The 27,991-nt window shown below is 33.7% G+C and overlaps 1 long non-coding RNA gene across 1 annotated transcript in view; it reads right to left on the reverse strand.

Moving 5' to 3' along the window:
* Positions 1-15,524, reverse strand: part of LOC108585901 — a 33,336-nt gene extending 17,812 nt beyond the window's left edge. Inside the window, exons 1-2 of the long non-coding RNA XR_002521991.2 lie at positions 12,693-15,524; positions 10,450-10,544 (exon numbers count right to left, since the gene is read on the reverse strand). This is a non-coding gene — a long non-coding RNA (uncharacterized LOC108585901). The remainder of the gene's footprint in view (positions 1-10,449; positions 10,545-12,692) is intronic.
* Between the last annotated feature and the right edge of the window lie 12,467 nt (positions 15,525-27,991).

Raw genomic sequence — 27,991 nt, forward strand, 5'->3', positions numbered from 1 at the left:
AAGAGAGTGAGAAAGGGAAAATCTGCTATCTCTTCCTCTTCTTATAAAGACAACAGTCCTATTGGATGAGTATCCCATGCTTACAGCCTCACCTTACCTCAGTTATCTTCTTAAAGACCTCATTTCTAAATACAATCACATTGGAGATTAGGTTTCCACTATATGAGTTTTGAGGGAAGACAATTTAATCCATAAGACAGAGCAACCAACTTCTCAGTGATACCAGTCAGCACTCAACCACTCATCACTAGGATATTTCTTTTTCTCATAGTGAAGATGGTGTTCCTTGGGCTCTCCTCTAGGTAGTTGCATTCATGTAGTGAGCTTTGGGAATATACAAAATAATCCCATGCTAAAGTTCTCACTTGCTTGACCCTTATAGGTCCTACCCAAATGCCATTTCAAGGAAGTTCTGGTATCTCTACCTCATTCATCATAATCAATCTTTATATCAAATTTCAATAAACTATTCATCAAAAATATTAGTGCTGTCTACAGGTATCCTTAAAAAAACTTATATCTGGAGATATTGTTGAGTGCCCCCATGTCAGTAGATATTTCATTAACCAACTTTATATGTTTCCCTACCCTCATGATGACCCAATAATGTCACTGACCACGGCACATGTACTCTCTTAAGACTAAGTAGGTGCTAGTCCTTGCTAATTAACTCCTTTAATATGTCGCTTTTAATTGGTAAGGCAAGTACATTGCTCATGTAATCATTTTAACACATAGATGATGTTTTTCCAGGGCAGGGGCTGTACTTTCTAACTTGGATTGTGCCAAAACTTGACCCTTATTTTTAATATGGAGAAATGAATAATTCAGGTGAATATCTTGAAAGCAGCATGAAGCATGAAGCATTCTTAAAAAAACAGAAATAACAAAACTTCCCTGCATAAACTCTTTTCACAGCCTCCTGGAAAAGAGTTGGTGCTTTCTTCAGGAAAGGAAGAAATAAGTGTTCTTCCAAACCTAGAGAATTCCACAGAATCTGAGAGTTCAATATCCTAAGATTTTTTATAGAGATGCTCCCATTCTGAATCTTACCCTCCCGATATTTTCCTATGCTTTGACATGGGAAACCTATCAAGGCCAGACATAGAATATACTTAGAAGCATTGATGTCAATGCTGTAGGTGTTAAGCTTGATTTACTACAGCTGCAGGAGATGTGTGTCTCCCTAAGTGGAGGTATAGAGGCCCTCTGCCTTTCACACCTTGCCCTAAGTTAAAAGTTATTAAATAATTATAATAACTTTTCAGGGAAAGTTATTCCCTGAAACTATCATTTTTGTGTTATAAAACTTCAAAAGAATTTATAAAAAACAGCTGGAGCACTACACAATTATAGTTATTACTGCCTTCATATAGTTCAAGTCAAAAAAATAAAACATATCCTAGTGTTTTGTCTCAGTTTATCACAGGTGTAAACCATAGCATTCATGATGCACTATGTGCAGGATTAATCAAAATCCTAATTACTATTAGTAATGTGGTTCTTAAAGTTATCAGACTGAGGAGTAATCTAGGTCCAAAAATCTATCCTGAACATCTATTCATGACTCCCACCCTTCTACCAATTGGCATACTCAGGTTCATCAAAAGTAAAGTCTGAGAGAGAATCTCTTGAAATGTAATCCCAAAGAAGAGGAGTGAAGGGCAAGAGCAGGACCTACAGAAAATCAACATAAATATTTTTTTATCGAGATGGCCACCTCTAATTAGGCCTGATTGCTTGATACATTTAGACTGTTCACAAAAAAAGTCATAAAAATTCTATATCAGAACTGACTCCCTGGAATTATTTATTCACTTCATCTTATTTCATTGGTTTGAGAAAGGGCTAACACCCAGTAGCTGGTTTTTACCAAGTAAGCTATCATGTTTACTTGTTAAAGATTTATTTTTCCATAATATCAACATCAGACAGGACACTAATGGACTGAAATGATAAATGAATAAGACAAAATCACTTCAAAATAATGTCTAACTTCTCAGAATGTCAAAAGACAGCAAACATTGGTGAGGGTGTAGAGTAAAAGTCAATCTTTGTACACTGTTGGTGGGAATGCAGATTGGTGCCACTATTATGGAAAACAGTAAGGGGGTTTCTAAAAATATTAAAAACAGAGAAACCATATGATCCAGCAATTTCTCTTCTGGGCATATACACCAATACAATGAAATCACTACTTCAAAAATATATCTGGACTCCCATGTTCATTACTGCATTATTCACAAGAGTCAAGATACAGAAACAACCTATGTTTCTGTCAGCAAAGGAATGAATAAACTGTAGTACAGATATACATTGGAATAATATTCTGCTTAAAGAAAAAGAGTTTCTGCTTTTACACAATATAGAAGAACTTGGAGGAAATTATACTAAGTTAAATAAGCTAGACACAGAAAGAAAACTATTACTCAATCTCACCTATATGTGGAATCTAAAAAAATAAAGCCAAATATATAGAAATAGAAAATAAAACAGTATATACTGGGGATGGGGGTAAGGGTGAGGAAATCAGAAGATACTTATCAAAGGATACAAAATATTAGATATGTAGGATGAAGAAGTTTAGAGGTCTAAAGTACAACTTGAGGATTATAGGTAATAAAATTATACTGTATTGTAGTGCTCAATTAGTAGACTTTAGCTGTTCTTGGCAGCAAAAAGAAAAATTGGTTAACTACGTCAGATGCCGGATATATTTATTCGTGTTACTATAGTGACTATTTTACTACATATATATCTCTAATATTATTATGTTGTATATTAATACTTTAAATATACACAAAATTATTTAACAAACAAAATCATGCCTAGAAAGTGATAAGTGTGAATGTATTTTCCAAGCACACAAAGTAGACTAAACATTCTCTTCTCATAGTTTCTTCTTCAGTGATAACCCTAGCTCTGTTCTGTTCCTCCTGTATCCATCATAAAAAATATCAAAATATCAAATTTCTAAATTGCCACTGACTCCTTAAGAGTACTCAATCTAGAAAAGCACATTTTAATGAATGTCCTCCCAAATCTCCCAACATATGCTCCAAATTCTATAAGTTCCCTTAACATCTCTTATTGGTAATGTACCACATTTTCCATTATTTTCTGCCTCCTTTAATAAACCAAGCTTAATTAAATCTAACTTTGGACATAGATGTATTCCCTATGGTCTTTATCTGATGGGCATTTACAGGGGAATGATTCATATTTCTGCACTTACGTGTGCTTGGGCACTAAGGTGAGTCCTCCAGAGGATTCAACAATAAAGCTCCAGGGCAGAAAGCGAGAGAGTAGCATCAAGAAAATTAGGCAAGGGCCTCTCAGGTATACCTGTATGAATGTTTCCACAGCTCATAAAAAGCCTGTCACCACAGTATCAAAGATGTACCAGAGATAGGGGCAAATAGAAATTAAATGTGAAGTAAGGAATATGAAGTATATCATAAAAGAAGTATCCAAACAAAGCAGGACAAAGCTTAATTTGAAGTACAATGTGAAATGTATTCCTTTAGTCTACAGGAATGTATATTTCTAAAATATATTGAGAAAATTATATAAAGATGATAGATATTAGTTATTATTGCACAGTGACCATTTCAAAATTACCATTATTATTATCATTATTATTATTCATTTTTTAAGACGGACTCACTCTGCTGCCCAGGCTGGTGTGCAGTGGCACCATCTCAGATCACTGCAGCCTCCTCCTACTGGATTCATGTGATTCTCCTGCCTCAGCTTCCCCAGTAGCTGGGATTACAGGTGCGGCCACCACATCTGGCTAATATTTTTGTATTTTAAGTAAAGGTGGAGTTTTGCCATATTGATCAGGCTGGTCTGAACTCCTGGACTCAAATGATCAGTCTGCCCCGGCCTCCCTGTGCTGGGATTACAGGCCTGAGCCACCGCGCCTAGCCTCAAAATTATCAGTATTGTTTTTGAATAGCTTGTGAACAAGTTGGGGACACATGTCAAATACCATTTATGCACCCAATTTTGCATTAAAAATTTACTTAGAAGTAAAGGTAAACATATACCTGGAACTGACCTGGTCTCTGAAACAATCTGTTCATATTGGAAAAAAAAAAAAAAAATGGAGTCTGATCTGTAAAAAAAAATGGTCTCTGATTCACTATAATAGCCAGGATGATTCTCAGGAGAAGAGGTGAACACTGAGGTAACTCTTTAGGGCTTTATAAATGACAGTAAATAACAGAGATTGTTCTCCAATGATACTGGTTGCTAAAGTACTCTGTTAAGATTTGTGTAGCACTGTTGTTATGTGAGCTCCAGGTATTTCACATTTCCCTTCCATATGTTTCCCTTGAGATGTGTTATGATGTTTAAACAAAATAGCTGTCCAGGGATATTACTCTTTCCTAGCAAAAAAAGTAAAATAAAATCCTGTTATCCATGATCTTTATGCCCAGGCGGCCATTTAAAAAAATGTCTCCCCCTATGTCACCATAAACAGAATTGTTTCCTATTTCTATTTCAATAAACAGTATTTTTCCTCTTTAATTTTTATCTGCTATAAAAAGTTGCCAAACCAGTACAGCCACTTTAACTCTACGTTGTTTTTTATTAATATAATATACTTTTTATTAATTTTGAGAGACAGATTTTCCTCAGCTTACAACATGTAATTGAAGTAAAGATCACATTTAATAATCTCAGATTTGTAAGATCTTTTACTGTCTTTATTAATTCATTCATGCTTTCTTTTACTCACTCAGCAAATATTTACTGAATATTTCTGTGCCAGGCACCATGCCGGGTACTTAAAAGTAGTCGTAAACATGATACACTCAACCTTTGTTCTCATGAGGTGTATAATTTAATACCATTATGCTTAAGAATCTCATAGTAAATATGAAAAAGGCTTTTAATATTGGGATTGACCTCTAGAAGAAATTGGAAAGCAGTTTCAATATTGTCTGGAAGTCCTTAGGCATTTTCTTATGCAGGTTTGCAGAGGTAGGCTGCCATGTTAGGCAAAGCAGGTATTTTCCTTAGATGAAAACAGTCATTTTGTAATAGATATTTCAAAATGATGTTTTGCTACTATTAGTACTTTGTTTTTTTCACTTGCCAGACACTGAAAAACATGAGTATATGCAGTTGGAATGCATCTGAAAATAACATGGACATTTCTGGCCAGGCACGGTGACCCATGCTTGTAATCCTAGCCCTTTGGAAGGCTTAGGGAGGCAGATCACTTGAGCTCAGGACTTTTGAGACCAGCCTGGGTAACATGGTGAAACCCCGTCTCTACAAAAAAATACAAAACTTAGCCAAGGGTAGTGTCGCGCACCTGTAATCCCACCTACTGGGGAGGTTGAGGTAAGATAATCATTTGAGCCTGAAAGGCGGAGGTTTCAGTGAACAGAGATCACACCACTGTAATCTAGCTTGGGCAACAGAGTGAGACTCTGTTTCAAAAGAAAAAAGAAAGAAAGAAAGAAAATGACATGGAAAGTTCTAATTTTACAACACTCAGTCACTTAACAGTTCATCACGCCCAAAACTTCTTTATTTAAATACTAGCATCACTGTTGTAAGGATACCAGCGTTTGATGGAAGTTGATAAATATGGTGGAGATAAAAATACCTTCGATATATTTAATACCAAGGTCTGCAAAGAAGAGGCTACTTTTGCCTTTCTTACATTTATGCAAATCCTAATATTGTTAATAAATACAAACAAAAATATAAAGGATATTTTCTGTTTGTAATTGTTTTAAAGCATAATTTTCCAATTAATTAGTACAATGATTCTGAAAATAGAGACTGTATTTTGAGAAGAAAAGTCATACATACACAAAATGTGATAGTGTATTTACTGGGGAAATTATTAGGTAATTTACAGAAGAAAGGATAGCTAATAAGATGCCTTAAATCTATTAATAAATGAAATCCTCATTGTGTATACTTTTAAATCATATGATGATGAAAGAAAAAATAAAATATTTCAATAATTACCCTGTGCTTTACTATGAAGTTTGAGTCATAGTAAACTTTTTGTACAAGTTTACCTCTTGTTGTTTGTTGTGACAGATTCTCCCCTTGACTATACTTTACTCAGGATTTCCTGAGCTTTTTTTTCAGCTAGGCCTGACTTTTGGATTTCTATATTTGTGTCTACCTTGTCAGATTTTAGCAAGAATCTTGCTAAGTCAGTTCAGCCACCTTGGATATCTGATCAACTTCAATAGCTGATAGGATTACTCATCCTTCACCATCCCAAAGGTGATGTCTAATCACCTAGGCCTGTTTCCACAAGAATCCTATTAGGTCTGTTTAGCAAGAATTCCCCCTTATCTCTGATGTTTCTTCTTAGTAACTTTCCATCTACTGACCCCCGCCCTGCTCCTTGGCTATAAATTTCAACATCCTCCATGTTGTATTCAGGGGCGGGTCTAATCTCTCATCTCACTACAAGAGTGCTTTGCAGTGGTCCCTATACCTGTATCAGTGGTCCCCACTGAATAAAGTCTTTCTTAATGTCATTGAAAAGCATCATAAATAAGTTTTCTTTAATTGTTGTCATTATAGTTCTAAATAAAAACGAAAAAACAAACCTAAAGCATGTTTTGCCATATTTCTCTGAAATGTAATGCTTTATAGAGACAGTAACAGTCTCAAATGTGGTAATCACCATTTTAAATACTCACTATTTATATAGATGTATTTCTTCACATGTCTAAGCCACATTTGATGCTTACAATTTTATTACAAATGTGATAATGATGCATAGAGAAACACAAAGCTGTTAAGATTCCAAATTTGTTATAATATTTCACTTATAAATTTTTATCCACTCTAATAGTTGCCATATAGCTATGTTTTCTTTTGAAAAGGAATACAGAACAATATCAAATACATTCATATGATAATATTAGGACATGCAATGGCGTGTCTTTAATAGAAAACAGAGCAGTGATTTCCAGGTGTCAAAAGTGACAGGAGGTTTTGACTATAAAGGAGCAGCACTAGATACGTTTTTGGGTGAAGTAATTGTTTTGTATCCTATTGTGGTAATGATTACTTTTTTTCTTTTCTTTTTTTTTTTTTTTGAGATGGTGTCTTCCTCTGTCACCCAGGCTACAGTGCAATGGTGTGATCTTGGTTCACTCAGCCTCCCAGGTTCAAGCAATTCTCCTGCCTCAGTCTTTTGAGTACCTGGGAGTACAAGTGCCCGCCACCATGCCTGACCATTTTTGTATTTTTAGTAGAGACAGGGTTTTACCATGGTGGCCTGACTTGTCTCGAACTCCTGACTTCAGGTGATCCACCCACCTCAGCCTCCCAGAGTGCTGAGATTACAGGCGTTAGCCATTGCACCCAGTCTGATTACATACTTCTACGTATTTCTCAGAACTCCAAAAACTGTGAACCCCAAAATGCAAATGTTGCTATATGTAAACTGAAATATAAAATAGATGTAACTGGGCTTATTCTATAGGCCGTCCATGTATATGAAAGATTTTTTACTTGAAAAAAAATTCATTTTCTACAGTCTACTGTTTATATGTTTTGAAGAGATTTATTTTTATGTTTCAGATTGTGTTAATTGTGGGAAATTTTTTAAAATTATAATTTAAGTATACTTTTCTTATTTGTTTTCTGAGAAATTGGTAACATTTCTAAATAATTCAATAGAATAATTCAGTAGGATAGTTAACAATGTTGACTGATTTTTATGTCTCCAGAAGCTACAATAGCCTTCTGTTTGTAAATTTGGACAGGCTGTTCCATAAAATAGAATAGAATTTTCCCGCATTTGATATAATGTATTGTTTCTTCTTCTTTTCTTAAATTCCCTGACTACAAAAACACTGCTAATTTAGACAAGAAATAAAATGCCATAAAGATTTCTCATTCTAATAGCATTTTAAGTGACATTCCAGGTTTTAACTCTTAGTTTCCTGTAACTTTTATTAAATCATTACTCATCACTGATCTGCCAGTCATTCTGCTTGGCGATAAGGAGATTAAAAGCTTAGTTAAGAAATGATCCCTGCTCTTAAGCAACTTACAGTTTATAGCAGAGAATTCTAAAAAATAAATGACCGAATCTTAATGCTTATGGGCCATAATAGTTGTTTTATAAAAGCAGGTAATATGCACAGAAGTACAACTAATAATTTTTTGAACTTTTATATTGACTCTAAAAGGATCATCAAGAGTAAAACGTTTAAAATACAATGTCACTACATTATTGGATAAAATCAGAGGTCTCAAATCTGAGTGAGGTTGAATTTGTCACCACACCTTCCCAGGGAAAAGTTCTTTTCCTTTCCCAACACTTAGTGATAAAGTGACTTTCTTCCATAGTGGAAAGATGGTTTGACTGGTTTATTCCTTTTTTCCCCCCACTCTTTTTGGAAGCATCAAACCCTAAGGCCCTGCTCTGTGGCAATGTCTTCAACGCAACATCTATTTGTGTAAGTACTATTCTTTGTGTTCTCTTTTATTACTACAAAAATATCAAACTGAAGATCTTTATTTCATTTTGTGATGAATGGTTTTAAGTCCCATTTAAAAAATCTTTACCTACTCAAATATTTCAGTTTTCTCCCAGAAGAATTTTCATTTCTTCTCGAAGCTTTGAAATTGAAGAAGCTTTTACTTTTCAATTAGCTTTATGATTTAAAACATTTGTGTTTTTGGCTTAAAACTTACACGTTTTTGTTTTTGCTGTAACAAAACCAGATTGATCTAGCAAATCTGTCTAGCACAATTTATTAAAAACGAAAACAAAAACATTCTCCACTCATGAAATTGCACTGATGTGTTTTTCATATAGCAAGTTTACACATATGTGTATTTGTACTCATTGACTCTTTATTGTGTTGTACTGGTATGTTTGCTTTCATTATTCCTATAACACGCTGTCATCAAATTACATTGTAATACATTTTAAAACTTAATGCATGACCTCCAAATTTGTTCTTTTTCTTCCAGATTATCTTGATTAATGCCGAGATCAGCTCAGTTGGAGAGACCCTAACCCAGCGGCGCTAGGAGAATTAAAGACACACACACAGAAATATAGAGGTGTGAAGTGGGGAATCAGGGGTCTCACAGCCTTCAGAGCTGAGAGCCCCTAACAGAGATTTACCCACATATTTATTAACAGCAAACTAATTATTAGCATTGTTTCTACAGATATTAAATTAACTAAAAGTATCCTTTATGGGAAACGAAGGGATGGGCTGAATTAATTGCGGCAGGAACACGCCCTTAAGACACAGTTCGCTCATGATAATTGTTTGTGGCTTAAGAATACCTCTAAGCAGTTTTCCACCCTGGGTGGGCCAGGTGTTCCTTGCCCTCATTCCCCTAAACCCACAACCTTCCGGCTTGGGCGTAGGGCCGTTATGGACATGTCACAGTGCTGCAGAGATTTTGTTTATGGCCAGTTTTGGCGCTAGTTTATGGCCAGATTTTGGGGGACTTGCTCCCAACAATTAATATATATCCTATTTGATTTCATATGAATTTTAGATATCCATTTTAAATTTCTACTAAAATATTTGGAGTTCTTGACTAGGATTCTATCAATTATATGAAGCAATTTACTCAACAATATAGTCTTCATATTAATGAACATGGCATATCTCTCTATTAACCTAGGTCATCTTTAATTTCTCTAAGTAATATGTTCTATTTTCAATGTAGTTATTCCATATTTTTCTTAGACTTTGTTTCTACTTATTCATTGTTTTGGGTACTGTTGAAAGTGGTATTTAAAAATTCAATTTTCAATATTTGTTTATTGCAAGTATTTGTGGGTTAAATCGATACTTATCTGTTGATCTTTTAACAAATGACATTGCTAAATATACATATTAATTGTTATAGTATGTTTGTATAATGTATAGTATGTTTGTATAAATTTTCCATATACACAGTTGCACGATTTATGAGTGAAGATAGTTCTACCATTTTCATCGAATCTCTTTATTTGAAGGAGGAAGAGAGTGGGGAAGTTGTCTTATTGTTTTGTATCAGATTTTTTAGTACAATGTTGACCACCTGTAGTGGGAGTGAAAATATTTTTCTTATTTCCAAATAGTTGAAATAACTAAATAGTTAACTATAAAATACAATAATTATATGTTAATTTGTATAGATATCTTTACTTTAAGAAATTACCATTCTTTGTGTATTTGTTGAGTGTTTTTGCCAATAGGACATATCAAGTTTTAACAAAATCTTTTTTTATCTGCATTATTCTGTTAATGTAGTGAATTAAAGTGATTTATTTTTAAATGTTAAACTAGTCTTACATCACTGGAATAAATTTGCCATGGTTATGAAATACTAATCTTTTTATTATATTGCTATTTCTCCCCTAATTTCTAATATCTTGCTTAGTCTTTATGTATCTAAGTTTATGCAAATTCCTTATAATACCTTAGTACTTACATTATAGCTTTTCTTGAAACTCTCAGAGGCTTGACATAAAACGACCACAAAAGAATATCTTTAATTATTTTCTTACTTTGTTGTATGGCCTAGAACTTGAAGGAAAAAAAGGAAAAAAAAAAACAAATGAGGTGATTAGTATGATTAACCACCAACTTAAGGTGATACGTGTAATTAGGCCTCTTTGGCAGTATGTAAGGAGAAACTCATCTTCTACAGTCTGTGAGCAGAAAAAACGTAAAACTTACTCATAAGCATGTCCTAGCTCTATAAATGTTTACATTCAAAACCCAAGAAATTCTGATATGCCGAGATTGGCGACCTTTTTGAGAAGGGTTGCTGAGACTGGAAATTTGTACATCTGGATAGATGCACTTAAATACTTCAAAATGTCAGATTCCTCTGAGACCTGTGGCTTCACATTTTTCTTCTTAAAGGATAACTATCTTCCCTTCACTGAGGATGATGTAGAAGGCTCTGAGTTTTTTTTTTTTTTTTTTTTTGAGATGGAGTCTTGCTCATTGCCCAGGCTGGAGTGCAGTGGCACCATCTCGGGACACTGCAAGCTCCACCTCCCGGGTTCACGCCATTCTCCTGTCTCAGCCTCCCGAGTAGCTGGGACTACAGGCGCCCGCCACCACACCCTGCTAATTTTTTGTATTTTTAGCAGAGACGGGGTTTCACCGTGTTAGCCAGGATGGTCTCGATCTCCTGACCTTGTGATCCACCTGCCTCGGCCTCCCAGAGTGTCTGAGTTTTTTTATTCCACTTCTGTTTTAAATTTAGGGGTCCATGTGCAGGTTTGTTACATAGGTGAACTCACATCATGGGAATTTCTTGTACAGATTACTTTATTACCCAGGTATTAGGACTAGTATCCATTATTTATTTTTCCTGATTTTCTCTCTCTCCTAACCACCACCCTCAGGTACACCCCAGTATCTGTTGTTCCCTTTCAGTTTCCAAGTGTTCTCATCATTCAGCTCTCACTTATAAGTGAGAACATGCAACTTTTGGTTTTCTGTTCCTGTGTTAGTTTGCTAAGGATAATAATGTCTCTTATTTTTAAGGGAGGCCTACACTGAAAATTGTGTTCATGTATCCCCCTGGAAATCAAACCAGGGTCAAGTTATAAATCAACCCAGTTATTTATAAGTTGGGCTATATCTGAAAGGAACTGCAGGACCTAGCAGAGAGGAGCTGGACAAATATGTATGATCTTTGTTTCTGAGTGTGTTGAATCAAGAGTGGATGGGGAAACATAAAGTTTGATAAAGAAGAATTAGAAATAATGGAACTCTATCTCCTCTGTCAGATTTAACAGCTTGGTGAAAACTCGGAGACACCTTGTTAAGGTGTTGCTAATATATACTTGGAATTTTGGAGAAAGCAAAGAATGTGTGAGTGATATTAAATACAAGGACTGCTATCAAAGAAGGTAACAAGGGACAAAAGCTTTGGATAACTGGCTATATGATATGAAAGGTATAAATATCCTTCAGTTGTCCGTGTTCAGTGGAAGGGACCAGATAGAAGTGAAATGAAATGCACTGCTTGAGAAAGAGATCAGCATTAATGAGACAGTGGTGGTTCTCCCCTGTTAGCCAGGGCTGATGGTAGGAAACATCATTACAAATCTGGGCTCCTAACAGCAATGGAGCTAATAGGATCCTAAATTAATAAAAGTCGAGGTGGTGGCAATTAACCACAATTACACAACTTATTTAATAAACAGAAAGATTGAATTTGCAGCCAAAGAGTCCTAACCTGCAAAGAGACTTGGAGATGGTAAACAGAACACAATATAACTAGATGCCAAATGAATAGGCAGCCCACAAAGGCTGATGAAAAAGAATCACAACATATTAAGGATGAACTATAAGGATGATGAAAAAAGGTGTCCTATTACACGCTAAACTATCTTGTCCAGTTCCCAGAATTGATTCAGTTATCAGTCTCAGAATCCATCGACTGAAGAAGAAATCAAGTCTCTGAGAAGATGTACCTTGAATTGCCCAAATACATGTATACCTGGATGATTTTCCCAGTCTACTTAAACAAGTCTATAGCCATTTATTAAGGTAACCAAATGCAGGGTAAAGAGCAATGCCCAGATAGTTTGATGAAATGGGATCTGAGTTACTGATATCAGCGTACCTAAAGTGTCATTATGACTCTCATGTTAGATTGGGGTGGGTAGTGGGAGAGGAGGAGGTGCTGTAAGGTAATAAAAAAATACTCACCAACATTTGGCTTGCAACAGATCCTCTGGGTCAATGGCCAATATGGCAATGATTTTCTTCATTCTGAATATTTATTTGATTGGATGTATTTGGTACTTGGTAGAAAATTTGCATTAGTTTCTTGGCCTGTGATGTAAAATGTATTGAAGTAAGACAGGCTCTAGAATTGTCCTCTCCCACTCCAGCTGCAACAGCAAATAAAATTGATTTGTGCTGTATCTCACAAAGATTATATACTAGTCTATGTTTTGCTGAGATGTTCAAATCTGTCCTTCACCCTCATTGCTGGAGATGCTGGGAGCATCCTTTGGATACCAAATGATGACTTACAGCTTAATCTTCATCTAGGAATTGTTCCTAGCAAACGAGATTTTCCTTTGTTAAGGTTCCATCCTCCCCCCAGGTATAGCCTACAGACAATAGCTGTTCAATGAATCTGGATCTTTAGCTCAGTCAAGGTGATTATAAAGTTCTATGTTCCTTTCGAGATTATCTGAGGCCTTTGCTACAAAGGAATCTCAGTTTAACCTCCCATTTGCCAAATATGTTCCCCCTTTCTCACATGTAATGATTTGCAACGTTCTCCCTAAGAAACTTTTCATATGCCATTCTTCATCTCAGATTCCCTTCTTCGTCTTCTGTGAGTCCATTTTCAGATAGGCTGGGCAATATTACTTTGTTTTGCACAACATTTTTGTTGTTGTCGTTCTCTTATTTTATTCTTCTCTATGCTTCTGGTTGGGTATTTTTAAACTTACCTGCCTCTGATGTCACAACCCTGTACTTTACTATGTCTGTCTGTTGTTAAACCTATTGAAGGAATTCTTAATTTTAAAAATTACAGTTTTTATCTTCTTCAATGGCCATTTTATTATTTCATGTTAAATTATAATCTCCATTGAAATTGTTTCACCGTTTATTTCATTATTGTCTCTATATTTTCTTTATAATTTTATAGTTACTTTGAAGTTTTCTGCTACCCTCAACATCTGTATTATAAGTTGACCTGCTCCAATTTTGTCTTCACCTGATTATCATGTAATATCTGGTTTTGTTCTTTATATTATTACATTCAATATATAAGTGTTTCAGGTATCTCCTATAAGGACTTTACTTCTAAGCATTATAGGACAAAGATTTCATGGCTTTCAGATGCAGCCAGTGTCCTTTGTAATTAAATACCTATACATACAGTGGCAACCTGTGTTCTAATTTTAACAAAGAGACAGCCCAGCAAGAATAAACTATTTTCAAAGGAAGTGAACCAAGTTTTGCTTCCAGTTATGACTGAGTAAACTTCTAGCAAACTGACCCTCCTAAAAATAATAGCTATAAGTCTGAGAAACAAGAATGAGAAAATTAATACATCACTCAGGCAATTTCTAAAGTGAGGATAACATGTTGTGAAAGGAAATGGCATTGTCTGGTTACTCTTTTAAGTGGCTTCTAGCTTGAAGGCAAGATGGTCTTTCCCATGAGAAGCAGACAAAGCTCCAATAGAAAGCTTTCTGTGTTTTTGGCCTAAAGTGCCAGAGAACAAAAGTTTGGGGTAACCAGAGCCACTAGTAATAAAGGGAGAATCATAGAGGAAATTTCAAATTCTATGTACAAACTCTGCTTCCATTGCTGGCCAATTGCTAAATTAATTGTGTATGGGGCCAAATCAGCACTTAGATAACCAAGTTAAGGATAAAATATCTAAGCTGAAAGGTCAGCTGCTGCCCAAGAGAAATAAGTTATAGTTGGAGTCCAATCAAGTTAACTACCAGTCATGACAACAACAGAAAGAAAAGCAATAAAAAAGAAACCTTCAGAAGACTGTAACAAAATCCAGAATATACACAATATTATGTTTTAAATGGCCAGGATATATTCCCAAGTGACTTGACATAAAAAAATTAAGAAACTATAACCCATTCTCAAGAGAAAGAACAATAGTCACCCTATAGTGACTTAACTGTTGGGATTAGCAGACAAATAATTTTGGTGCATTTGTTTATAGCTATGCTCAATGACATACAAAAATATAATCATAATGAAAAAAGAATAGAAAATTTCAGCAGTAGTACAAATGCTAAAACATAATCACATGTAAATTGTACAACTGAAAATATAATATCTGACATTAAATAAAACTACTAGATAGATTAAAAGCAGGACTGACATGAAAGAGGAGAGTCAATTAACTTAAAAATAGATATTTCCATAGCATCTAATCTGAAGAATTAAGTAGAAAAGATGAGAAAATTAAAGATTAACACAGAAATTAATATGTCGTTATCAAAATATCTAGCATATGTTTAACTGGAGTCCTAAAAAGAAGGATACAGAAAACAAGCAGTAGAAATATTTCTAATAATAGTTATCACAATTTCTCCTAAGTTGGTAAGCTATATAAATGTATAGATTTATGAAGAAAAGCAAACCTCAAGCAGGATAAATAAGAGAAAATCATGGCAAGGTACTTCATCAACAAATTACCAATAAAAAAGGTTAGAGGAAAATTGAAAGTAACCAAAGTAAGCAAACCAAACAAACAATGAATCAACTTCTAACACAGAAAGAAAACTGACCACTAATCAGAAAAATTAAAACTTTAGGCCATATAATAGTTAAATATCTTCAAACAGCTAAAATAATTATTCAAACCGCTAAAACTTTTATTACAGAATAAAAGAAATATTTTCAAAATAAACTAGAACAAAACAAAAACATTTAGACAAAATAACATAAAAACATTTTCAGATAAAAGAAAACTGAGAGTTCTTTGCCAAGAGACACACACTGCAACAAATGCCAAATGAACTTCTTCAAGCTGAAGGGAAATACTAGCAGTTTAAAACTCACATCCTCAGGAAGAAATCTAAATATTGGAAATAATAAATATCTCTGCTACAGTTTGACTGTATTTTCCAAAATTCTTGTATTTGAACTTAGTGAAAATATGATAATATTAAAAGATGTGGCCTTTAAGAAATGATTAAGTCAAGAAGGTGGACCTCTTCTGGATGGGATTAGTGGCCATATAAAATGACTTGAAAGATGGGATTTTCTAACTTCTGCTCTTACACCATGTGAGAACACAGCTTTACGCCCATTTTCCTTCCCCTTCTATTTCTTTCACCCTGTAAGAATGTAGAAAAAGGACTTCACTAGACGTGCAACCTGCTCACACTTTGACCTTGAATTTTCAGCTTCCATAACCATGAGAAATACATGTCTATTGTTCACAAATTACACAGTCTGTGGTACACTGTCATAGCAGACCAAATGAACCCACACAGTCTGGATACGTCTAAAATGTTTTCTAGCTCAAAATCTCTAAAAATTCCTATGACTGTTTAAAGGAAAGTTACAATACTGTCTTGTGTAATTTTATACATATGACGATTTTAGCATAAAAGACTGAGAATGGATTAATGGGCATACTAAATTGTAAGCTTTCATGATGCTATCTAAAGTGGCACAACATCTTCTTTATACAGACTATGGAATACTGTTACTGTAATAGCTATAATAATCACTAAATAAAATGCAAAGAGGTACAGCTAAAAGAAAACAGTAGGTTTATGTATGGGTTTTCTGTTCTGTTCCATAGGTCTCTGTGTTTGCTTTTATGCCAGTACCGTGCTGTTTTGGTTATTATAACTTCATAGTATAAAGTAATGCATAGCTTAGCGACTGGAAAAAATTCTGATAAATGTATCATTAGGCAAATTCATTGTTGTGCAAACATCAGAGAGTGTTAAACATAGATACTGTAGCCTAGTATACTCCTGGGCTATGTGGCATAGATCATTTGCTCCTAGGCTATAAAACTGTACAGCATGTTACTGTAGTGAAAACTGTAGGAAATTATAACACATGGCATTTGTGTATCTAAACATATCTAAACATATAAGTGGCATAGTAAAAGTAGAATATTATAATATGGAACCATAATAATATTTTATATGATTTTATAATTTTATATGAATTTATATAATTTTATAATTATAATGTTATGGAACCATAATCATTCAGTCCATCATTGACTGAAACATGGTTATATAGTGCTTGATTGCCAGTATGTGCAATGCATGGCTGTCTACTATTTTTGGCATGAGAAGAAAAAGGAGGGGGGAAAATTACTGATGGCATGTTAAGCCATATGGTTTTTTATTAATTTATTTATTCTCTGATTAAAGGGAGTGTTTAAGTTTCCTATATTCTGGTCAACAATCCCAAAAGGAGGGAGGATATTCCAGGCAATAGCACTTATCTTGGCACTAAGATGTTTTCTCCATTCACTGAGTTCTCAGTTTACAGTCAGGTACTCAGAAGACATTTTCACAACAAGCTTCATGTTTTTGATCTGTACACTGAATTTTAGGGATTTCAATGGAAAAGCTCAGGCAAATATACATATATATATATGCATATATACTTGTATATTTAAATGTATATTTATATATTTACGTATATATAATTTGTATATATTTATATATACAAGTACATATGTTACATATAATAGAAACCATTCTACTCTCTACTTGTGTGAGTTTAACTTTTTTAGATTTGACATTTAAGTGAGGTTATGTGGTGTTTGTTTTTCTGTGCCTGGTTTCTGTCACTTAACATAATGCCCTCCAGGTTCATCTATGTTGTTCATGTTGGCACAGTAATACATCAAACTACGAAGCTCCTGCACAGCCAAGAAAAATAGTGACAGAGTGAAGTGACAACGTAAGGAATGGGAAAATACATTTGCAAACTATACAAAGAGTTAATCTGAAAAATATGTAAGGAACTCAAACAACTCATTATTTTAAAAATCTTGTTAAAACCCGGGCACAGAATCTGAATAAACATTTTTTCAAAAGAAGACATACAAATAGCCAGAAAGTGTACATAAAAATGCTCACTTTCACTAATTATCAGGGAAGTTCAAATTAAAACCACAATGAAATATCACCTAACACCTGTTGGAATGTCTATTACTAAAAAGACAAAACATAAGTGTTGGAGAGGATATGGAGAAAAGGGAACCGTTACATACTGTTGATAGGAATATAACTTAGTACAGCCACTATGGAAAACAGAATGGGGGGCCCTCAAAAAATACATGTAAAACTACCATATGATTTAGCAATCCCACTGCTGGGTATATATCCAGAGAAAATGAAATCAGCATGTCTAAGAGATATCTGCACATTCATGCTCATTGTAGCATTATTCAGAGTAGCTAAAATATGGACTCAATCAAATTGTCCATCAACTGATGAATTCATAAATAAAATATGGCATATATACACAATGAAATGCCATTCAGTCTTTAAAAAGAGGAAAATTCTGTTAATTATGCCAACATGAACAACATGGATAAACTTTGAGGGCATTATGTTAAGTGACAGAAACCAGGCATAGTAAATAAATACCACATAATCTCACTTATATGTCAAATCGAAAAAAGTTTACGTCATATAAGTGGAGAGTAGAATGGTTCCAAAAATACTTTTGATGATTTTCCTGTTATATGTAATGCAAGTAACTTGCTGGAGCACGGTAAACATATTTTTATACTAATTTATAGTTTCTTGACCAATCTTATAAATCTTTTAATAAACTCTATTATATAAAATTCTTATTACACTAAAAGCCCAGACTCCACCACTAGGGAATATATTCACGTAATAAAACTGTACTTGTATTCTCTAAATTGATACAATTTTTTAAAAGAACCTTGCTATTCAAATTAACAATATTTCAGAAGTAAAATAGACAAAAGTATAAAGAAAAACATCAAAGATGTTTGAATTGATAGAATATACCACAAAGCTACTAATGAGTTTTCCACTCTTTTAAGTTTCTAGGACCTCTATATTTTGTCAACACACATGTTAATAAAATTAAAATTATCATTTTGGGTAAATAGGGGAATATCATCTTTAAATGAAGAAGATGAAGGTAAATATTTGTCGGAAAAGTGAATATTTTTGCCAGAATATTTTTGAGTTAATATATAGCTCTCAAGATAACCATATCTAAGGCTTCCTTGCAGAAATACTTTTTATTAGTTATTTATTTCTAATTGTTTTAGGTACACAGTAATTGTATATATTTATAGATTCCATGTCATATTTTGTTACAAGCATACAATGTGTAATAATCACATCAGGGTAAATGAGGTATCCATCAACTCAACCATGTTACAAACAATCTAATTATACTTTTTAAGTTATTTTTAAGTGAACAATGAATTATTATTTATTACATCTAATTGTATTTTAGTATCCCTTAACCAATTCTACTCCCCAAACCCAATACCCTTCTCAGCTTCTGGTAATCCTCATGCTCCTTTTATCTCCATTAATTCAATTGTATAATTTTGAGCTCCCACACATAAGTGAGAACATGGAAAGTTTGCCTTTCTGTATTGGCTTATTGCACTTAACATAATTACTTCCAGTTTCATCCATGTTGTTGCAAATAACAGAATCTCATTATTTTTATGGCTCAGTAGTACTCCATTGTGCATATGTACCACATTTTCTTTATCCATTTGCCTGATGATGGACACTTAAGTGTCTTTCAAATCTTGGCTATGGTGAATAGCACTGAAGTAAATATGAGAGTGTAGATATCTCTTCAATAATCTGAATTGTTTTCTTTGGGCATATACCTAGCAGTGGGACTGCTGGATCATATGGTAGTTTTATTTTTGCTTTTTTGAAGAACCTCCAAACAGTTTTCCATAGTGGGTTTAATAATTTACATTCCCACTAAAAGTGTACAACTGTTGCCTTTTATTCATGTACTCACCAGTATTTGGATAAAAGTCATTTTAATTTGAGTAAGATAATACATAATTTTAGTTTTGATTTGCATTTTCCTGATGACCAATAATGTGACTACGTTTTCATATGACTGTTTGGCATTTATATATCTTCTTTTGAGAAACATTTATTCAAATCAATTGCCCATTTTTTGACAGAATGATTAAACTTTTCCGATAGAATTCTTTGAGTTCCTTATATATTCTGGTTATGAATCCCATGTCATATGGGTAGTTTGCAAATATGTTCCCCCATTCTGTGAGTTGACTGTTTCCTTTGTTGATTGTTTCTGATCCTGTGCAGAAGCTTTTTAATGAGAAGTGATCCATTTTTTTCCATTTTTGCTTTGTTGCCTCTGCTTATGGGATATTGCTCAAGAAATCTTTGCTCTGTTCAGTGTCCTGAAGATTTTCCCCAAAGCATTTTTTTAGTAGTTTCATAGTTGATGTCTTAGATGTAAATCTTTTATCTATTTTTGACTAGATTTTTGCATATGAAAAGAGACAGAGATTTAGTCTCATTCTTTTGCATAGGGACACCCAGTTTTTCCAGCACCATTTATTGAAGACACTGTTCTTTCTCCAATGTGTATTCTTGGAAACTTTACTGAAAATAAGTTCACATTAGACATATGTGTTTTTCTTTTTCTGGGTTCTTCATTCTATTCAACTGGTCTGGGTCTGTTTTTATGCCAATATCATGTTGTTCTGGTTACTAGAGCCCTGTAGTAAATTTGAAGTCAGGTAATGAAATTCCTCTACTTTTGTGCTTTTTGCTCAGGATAGCTTTGGTCACTCTGGGTTTCTTGTGGATCCATATAAATTTCAGAATTGTTTTTTCTATTTCTGTGAATGATATTATTGGTATTTTTTATAAGGATTACATTTAAAAAGTAGATTGTTTTGTGTAGTATTGACATTTTAACAATCTTGATTTTTCCAATCTGTGACCATGACAGGTCTTTCCATTTTTTTGGTGTCCTCTTCAACTTATTTCATTGAGGTTTTATATTTTCCATTGTAGAGATCTTTCATTTCATTTCTTTGGTTAATTACTAGGCATTTTATTTCACTTGTACCTATTGTGAATGGCATTACTTTTTAACATTTTTTCAGATTTTCCAATGTTGGCATATAGAAGTGCTATGAATTTTGTATATTAATTTAGAATCCAGCAACTTTACTGAATTTATTAATCAGCTCTGATAGTTTTTCGATCAAGTCTTTAGGTTTTTCTAAATATAAGATCATGGCATCTGCAAACAAGCATAATTTTACTGCTTCATTTTCAATTGATTCCCTTTATTTCTTTTTATCTATCTGATTGCTTTAGCTAGCACTTCTAGTTTTATGTCAAATAACAGTGGTGAAATTTGGTATCCTTATTGTGTTTCAGATCTTAGAGGAGAGACTTTCAAATTTTCTCTTTTCATTATGATATCAGCTGTTTGTCTGTTGCATTTGGCTTTTATCGTGCTGAGGTATCTTCCTTCTACACCCCGTTTTTCTGAGGATTTTTTTTAATCATAAAGGGATGTTGAATTTTATCAAATGCTTTTTAGCATTTGAAAAGCAAGAGAAGTTTTGGAAACTGTACAATGATTTTGAAACTGTACAGTGGTTTGTTCTTGATTTTCTAATTCTTTAAAATCAATTGAAATGATGACAGGGATTTTGTTCTTCATTCTGTTGATATCACATTGATTTGCTTGCATATGTTGAATTATCCTTGTATCCCTGAGATAAATTCCACTTGGTTATGATGAGTGAATTTCTAATGTTTTGTTGAATTCCATTTGCTAATATTTTAAGAATTTTTCCAACAATGCTCATCAGGGATATTGGCCTGTAGTTTTCTTTTCTTTTCTTTTCTTTTCTTTTGATATGTCTTTGTCTGGTTTTAGTATCAGAGAAATACTGGCCTTGTAGAATGAATTTGGAAGTATTTCCTCATTTATTTTTTGGTAATACTTTGAGTAGGATTGCTATTAGTTCTTCTTTCAATGTTTGGTAAAATTCAACAGTGAAGCCATGGGGTCCAGAGCTTTCTATTTTTGCTGCAAGACTTCTTCTTATGATTTCAATCTTATTACTTGTTATTGGTCTGTTAAGGTTTGAGTTTCTTCATGGTTCAATCTTAGTCAGTTTCTATGTGTCTAGAAATTTAATTATTCTAGGTTTTCCAATTTATTTGCATACAGTTTCTCATGGTAAATTTTAATTTTTTTTAAATTTCCATGGTATCAATTGTAATGTATCATTTTTCATGTCTCATTTTTTTTAATTTGAATGTCTCTATTAATTTTAATTTTTATTTTTAACTAATTTTTTAGTTAGCCTGGCTAAAAGTTTTTCTATTTTGTTTATCTTTTCAAAATAACTTCGCTTCATTGATATTTTGTATTGTTTTCTTTGTTTCAATTTCATTTATTTCTGCTCTGATCTTTATTATTTATTTTCTTCTGCTAATTTTGGGTTTAGTTTGTTCTTACTTTTCTAATTCTTTAAAATGTGTCATAAAGTTGTTCAATTGAAGTTTTCTACTTTTTTGATGTAGGTGCTTATAGCTATAAACTTTACTCTTAGTTCTGCCTTCACTGTATCCCATAGGTGTTGGTGTGTTCTGTTTCCATTATATTTGTTCAAAATATACTTTAATTTCCTTCTCAGTTTCTTTATTGACCCACTGGTTATTCATAAGCATATTGTTTAATTTCCATGTATTTGTATATTTTCCAAAATTCCTCGTTACTGATTTCTAATTTTTTTCCGTTGTGGTCAGAGAAGACAGTTGATATTATTTGAATTTTTTGAAGGTTTTAAGACTTGTTTTGTGGCTTAATATATGATTCATTTGGTGAGGAGACAAATGTGTATTCTGCAGCTTTTGGATGACATGTTCCACAAATGTCTATTAGGTCCATTTGGTCTATAGTGCAAATTAAATCTGTCTCATTTGTTGATTTTCTTCCAGTGTGAATTTTTTACATGGGGCATTGAATTTTCCAGTTATTATTGTATTAGGGTCTATCTCTCTCTTGAGCTCTAATAGTATTTGCTTTATATATCTGGGTGCTCCAGTGTTAGGTACATATGTATATTTACAGTTGTTACATTCTCTTGCTGAATTGACACCTTTATCATTGGTAATGACCTTCTTTGCCTCTTTTTGTAGTTTTTGTCTTGAAATCTATGTAGTCTCCTGTAAGTATAGCTACTCCTGCTCGCTTTTTTTTTTTTTCTTGGTTTCCATTTCCATGAAATATATTTTTCCATCCCTTTATTTTCTATGTATATATGTCTTTATACTTCAAGTGTGTTTCTTGTAGGTAACATATTGTTGGGTGTTTCTTTTTAATCCATTCAGTCACTCTATATCTTTTGATTGGAGAGTTCAGTCCATTTATATTCAATGCCATTGATAAGTGAGGACTTACTTTTGCCATTTTAAAATTTGTCTTTTCTATCTTTTGTCCTTCCTTTCAGTGAAGATGATTTTCTCTGATAGTATGTCTTAATTTCTTGTCTTTTATTCTTTGTTTATCTGTTGTATGTTTTTTTGAGGCTTGCAAATAATATCTTATAACTCCTTATTTTAAACTGATGACATCCTAACGCTGATTGCACAAGCAAGCAAACTAACAAGTGAAAACTAACAACACTTTAAGTCCATCCCCCGACTTTTTATTTTTATATTTATTTATTTAGTTAGTTTATTTATTTACTTATGAGATGAAGTCTTGCTCTGTCACTCAGGCTAGAGTGCAGTGGCACAATATTGGCTCCCAGGTCCAAGTGATTCTGCTACCTCACCCTCCCAAGTAGCTGGGATTACAGCTGTGTGCCACCACATCCAGTTAATTATTATTATTATCATCATCATCATCATCATTATTGTATTTTTAGTAGAGACAAGGTTTCATCATGTTGGTCAGGCTGGACTCAAACTCCTGGCCTTAGGTGATCTAGGGATTATAGGCTTGAACCCTGACACCTGTCCAATCCCCCCACCTTTTAACTTTTCACTATTTCTATTTATATCTTATTGTCTTTCTATATGTTGACATCATATTGTAGTTATATTTTTATCAGTCCATCTTTTAGTCTTTCTAATAAAATTGTAAGTAGTTTATATATCACAATTACTGTGTTATCATATTCTGAGTTTTTCTGTGTACTTACTATTACCAGTGAGTTTTGTACCTTCAGATGGTTTCATATTGCTTAATAACATTCCTTTCTCTCAGATCAAAGAACTTCCTATAGTATTTCTTGTAGAACAGATCTGGTCTTGATGAAATCCCTCAGTTTTTGTTTGTATGGGAAAATCTTTTTTCTCCTTCATGTTTGAAGCATATTTTTGCTGGCTATATTAAGACTATTCTATTATACAAGTTACTTTTTCTTCAGTACTTTAATATTCATTTCATTATTTCCTGGCCTATAAGGACTTCACTGAGAAGTTTGAGGCCAAATGTATCAGAGCCCCATTGTGTGTTATTTGTTATATTTTTGCTGTTTTTAGGATCCTTTCTTTATCCTTGATCTATGTGAGTTTGATTAATAAATGTCTTGAGGTAGTCTTGTTTGGCTTAAATTCACCTGATAATCCATAATTCTTGTACTTGGGATATAGGTTTGGGATGTACTCTATTATCATTCCTAAAAACAAAACAAAACAAAACAAAACAAAACCCTCTATACCTCTCTCTCTCCTCTTTAAGGCCAATAACTGAAAATTATTAGATTTGCCTTTTTGAGGCTGTTTTATAGATTTTGTAGGCATCCTTTATTCATTTTTATTTTTTGTCTCCTCTGACTGTGTGTTTTCTAATTGCCTGTATTCAAGCACTCTAATTTGTTCTTCTGCTTGTTCAGTTCTGCTGTTGAGTCTCTGATGCATTCTTCAGTAAGACAATTGCATTTTTCAACTCCAGAATTTCTGCCTGATCCTTTTTAAATATTTTAGTATCTTTAATTTATCTGAATAGATTCAGAATTCCTTTTCTATGTTATTGTATACTTCTTCAAAACAATCATTTTGAATTTTATCTCTGAAATCTCTCTCCAAATATTTGGAATGATATTTCCATCTCTCCAAAATTAGTCACTGGTGCCTCATTTAGTTCATTTTGTGAGATCATATTTTCCCAGATGGTCCTGATGCTGTGGATGTTCATCGCTGTCTGAGCATTGAAGAGTTAGGTATTCATTGTAAGCCTTCACAGTCTGGCTTTTTTGTACCTGTCTTTCTTGGGACTGCTTTTCAGGTATTCAAACAAACTTAGGTATTGTGATCTAAGTTTTTGGTCACTACAGCTATATCTGCATTAAGGGGGCACTTCAAACCCAGTAATGTAGTGAGTCCTGCAGAGTTACAGAGGCACTGCCTTGAATAAGATCTCAAAGAAGTACCTGTATTACCAATCAGAGACTCTTGCTTTTTCCTTTACTTTGTTCCAAACAAATGGAGTCTCTCTGTGCTGAGCTGCCTGAAATTGGGGGAGAGGAGATGGAAGCAGCTCTGTGACCACCACAACTGAGACTATGCTGGGTCAGACTTGAAGCCAGCACAGCACTGGATCTCACCGAAGTCCTGTGGTAACTACTGCCCAGTTACCACAAATGTTTTGTTGAGTCCTTAGGGCTTTACAACCAGCAGATGGTGAAACCAGCCAGGATTGTGTCCTTGTCTTCAGAGTGATGAGATTCCCCTCTCCTTGACAGGTTTCAAGATACCATCCAGGAGGTATGGCCTGGAGTCAGAAATCTTGGGAATCTATATGGTACCTATTCTCCTGTGGCTGAGCTTGTGCTCAGCCACTAAATGTTTCCCACTCTTCCTCACCCTTTCTACAAGCAGAAGAGTCTCTCTCCATGTCCACAATACTCCCCACTCCAGATCCTGGGCAAGTATTGCTTGGGTACTGCTGATACTCACTCAAGGTCTAAGAGTTCCTTTATCAGCTTGTGGTGAATTCTGGAAGGTCTGGAACTCTCCCTTTGGTGCAGTGTGCTACCTTCTGGGCCAGGGCATGTCCAGAAATGCCATCTAAGAGCTAAAGCCTTGAAATCAGGAACCCTAAGATCTCACTGTAGCTAAGCTAGTACCTAAGCTGATATTTGGTTCTTATGAAAGAGTTTTTGTGTGTGTGTGTGTGGATAGTTGTTCAATTTGGTGTTCCTATAGGCAGAATGATCAGTGGAGGCTTCTATTTGGCCATCCTGCTTTCCCTCCTCTTGAGATATTTTTTCATTAAACACTCTAGACTTGTTAAAATATTAAAATACCTTGTGCTTTCCCCCAGAGAGATGAATGACATTCTTAATGAACCAATAATCATTGCTTGCATGTCAAATACCATGATTGTAAAAATTTGCATATTTTCTCTTTCTCTCTGGCACCATATTATTATGAGGTAGTTATCTGAGAAAGTGAATCTGAGGATGCAATGTTTGTTCAATAATCAATTCTCTGGGCCAGACAGGAGGGCTAAGGAATCAGCATGATTATTTTGGTTCTCATGTTAAGTGATGTTATTTTGTCTGGCTTTTATCTGTGATAAAATTAATTTTTCACCGTTATCTGACTCTTTTGTGTAACTTTTCAATTTGTTCACAGCAGGTATGTAAAAGGAATGCTATTTATTGTGCTTTCTGAAAAATTTAATGATGTACATTCTGCTTTTTATAACAAATTCAGATAGAAAATTACCCATAATTAACTATAAAAACATTGTTATTAATGTTGCCCAATATAGAAAATCTAGTTCAATTAGAATTTCAGAAAAATAAGGCTTTTTAGCATAATCGTGTCATATAACATGTAGAACATCAGCTTAAAAAGTACCTTTACTGAAATTTAATTTTAATTGTATACCATATATTTTTATCTGCAAAAGTGCCAATCCAAATTATCTTACATGCTATAATAATTGCTATAATTTTATGATTTCCTCAGAAAAAAAAATGAAATCTGAAAAAAACTCTGAAAATCTTTTGGTACATTAAACTAATGAACATTATTCCTGTTAAAGTCTTGCTCAAAAGAACATAAAAGTTGAACTTTTATGAACAAAATAAACATTTTTATAAAGACAAACTTATCAAAATTAATATGATTGATCTGAAATGCACTTTGCAGAAAAGTTAGAATTTAAAAAAAGAGAATAGAAATACATACTTTGATAAAATACATATCAATCATATAATTATAAAGGTTATGAGACAATATGTTAAAGTGAATAGCAAAAAACAGGTAGAGCTATAAGTTGACAATAGTGAAAAGCGAGAAGCAAAAAACAGAGCTATAAGTTGACACTAATGGAATAGACTGAAAAAAAAAGTCAAAAGCTTAGATGATACTAGTTTTCTTCATCAGATTTTCAAAGATTTTGTGTCTTTAAAATAGCAGTAAAACAGACAAAAACCACAGCCGGACACAGTGGCTCACACCTGTAATTCCAACACTTTGGGGGACTGAGGTGAGTGGATCACGAGGTCAAGAGATCGAGACCATCCTGGCCAGTATGGTGAAATCTGTCTCTACTAAAAATATAAAAATTAGCTGGACATGGTGGCACACACCTGTAGTCCTAGCTACTCAGGAGGCTGGGGCAGGAGAATAGCTTGAAGCCTGGAGGCGGAGGTTGCAGTGAGCTCAGATCGTGCCACTGACACTCCATCAAAAAAAAAAAAAACCTTTGAAAATCTGATGGAGGAAATTAAAAATCAGAAAACAAAATTATAATACAGTTATGAAAGAGAAAATGAAATGTCTAAAAGACAAATAATATTAAAGACAAGTATTTGCAACTTAATTATAATACAGTAGTTTCCCTTTATTTGTGGGGGGTTTACATTTTAAGACCCTCAATGAACGCCTGAAAGCACAGATAGTACCAAACCCTATATATACTATATTTTCTCCTGTACATACATATCCATGTTAAAATTTAATTTATAAATTAGGCACACTAAAAGATTAGCAGCAATACTTTATAGTAAAATTGAATATTAATAATGATAATATACCAGCATCATTATTCTTGCACTTTGAAGTCAAATTAAGTTAAAAAAAAAAAGTGTTACTTGAACACAAGCAATAAGATATTGCAACAGTGAATTTGATAACTGGTAAGACTACTAGGTAACTAACGGGCGAAAAGGACAATTCATGTCCCAGGTGGAATGGAGTGAAATAGCACAAGATGGAGTGCATTTTGCAAATTATGAATTGTTTATTTCAAATTTTCCACTTAATGTATTTAGACTGCAGTTGACCATGGGTAACTGAAATCATGAAAAAGAGGGGATTACTGAATAACAGTGAAAAATTAATGACGACATACTTTTCTCAGGTAATCCATGGCGTCAGGGTTTTCCTGAAGAGTGTTAAAAAACTTAGCAGATTATTCACTCAGAGATGAATATTTCAATTAATTAAAAGACACTATATTCACATCATTTTATATCTGACTTTTAT

This window comes from Papio anubis, chromosome 3 (assembly GCF_008728515.1).
Source record: "Papio anubis isolate 15944 chromosome 3, Panubis1.0, whole genome shotgun sequence".
NCBI lineage: Eukaryota > Metazoa > Chordata > Mammalia > Primates > Cercopithecidae > Papio > Papio anubis.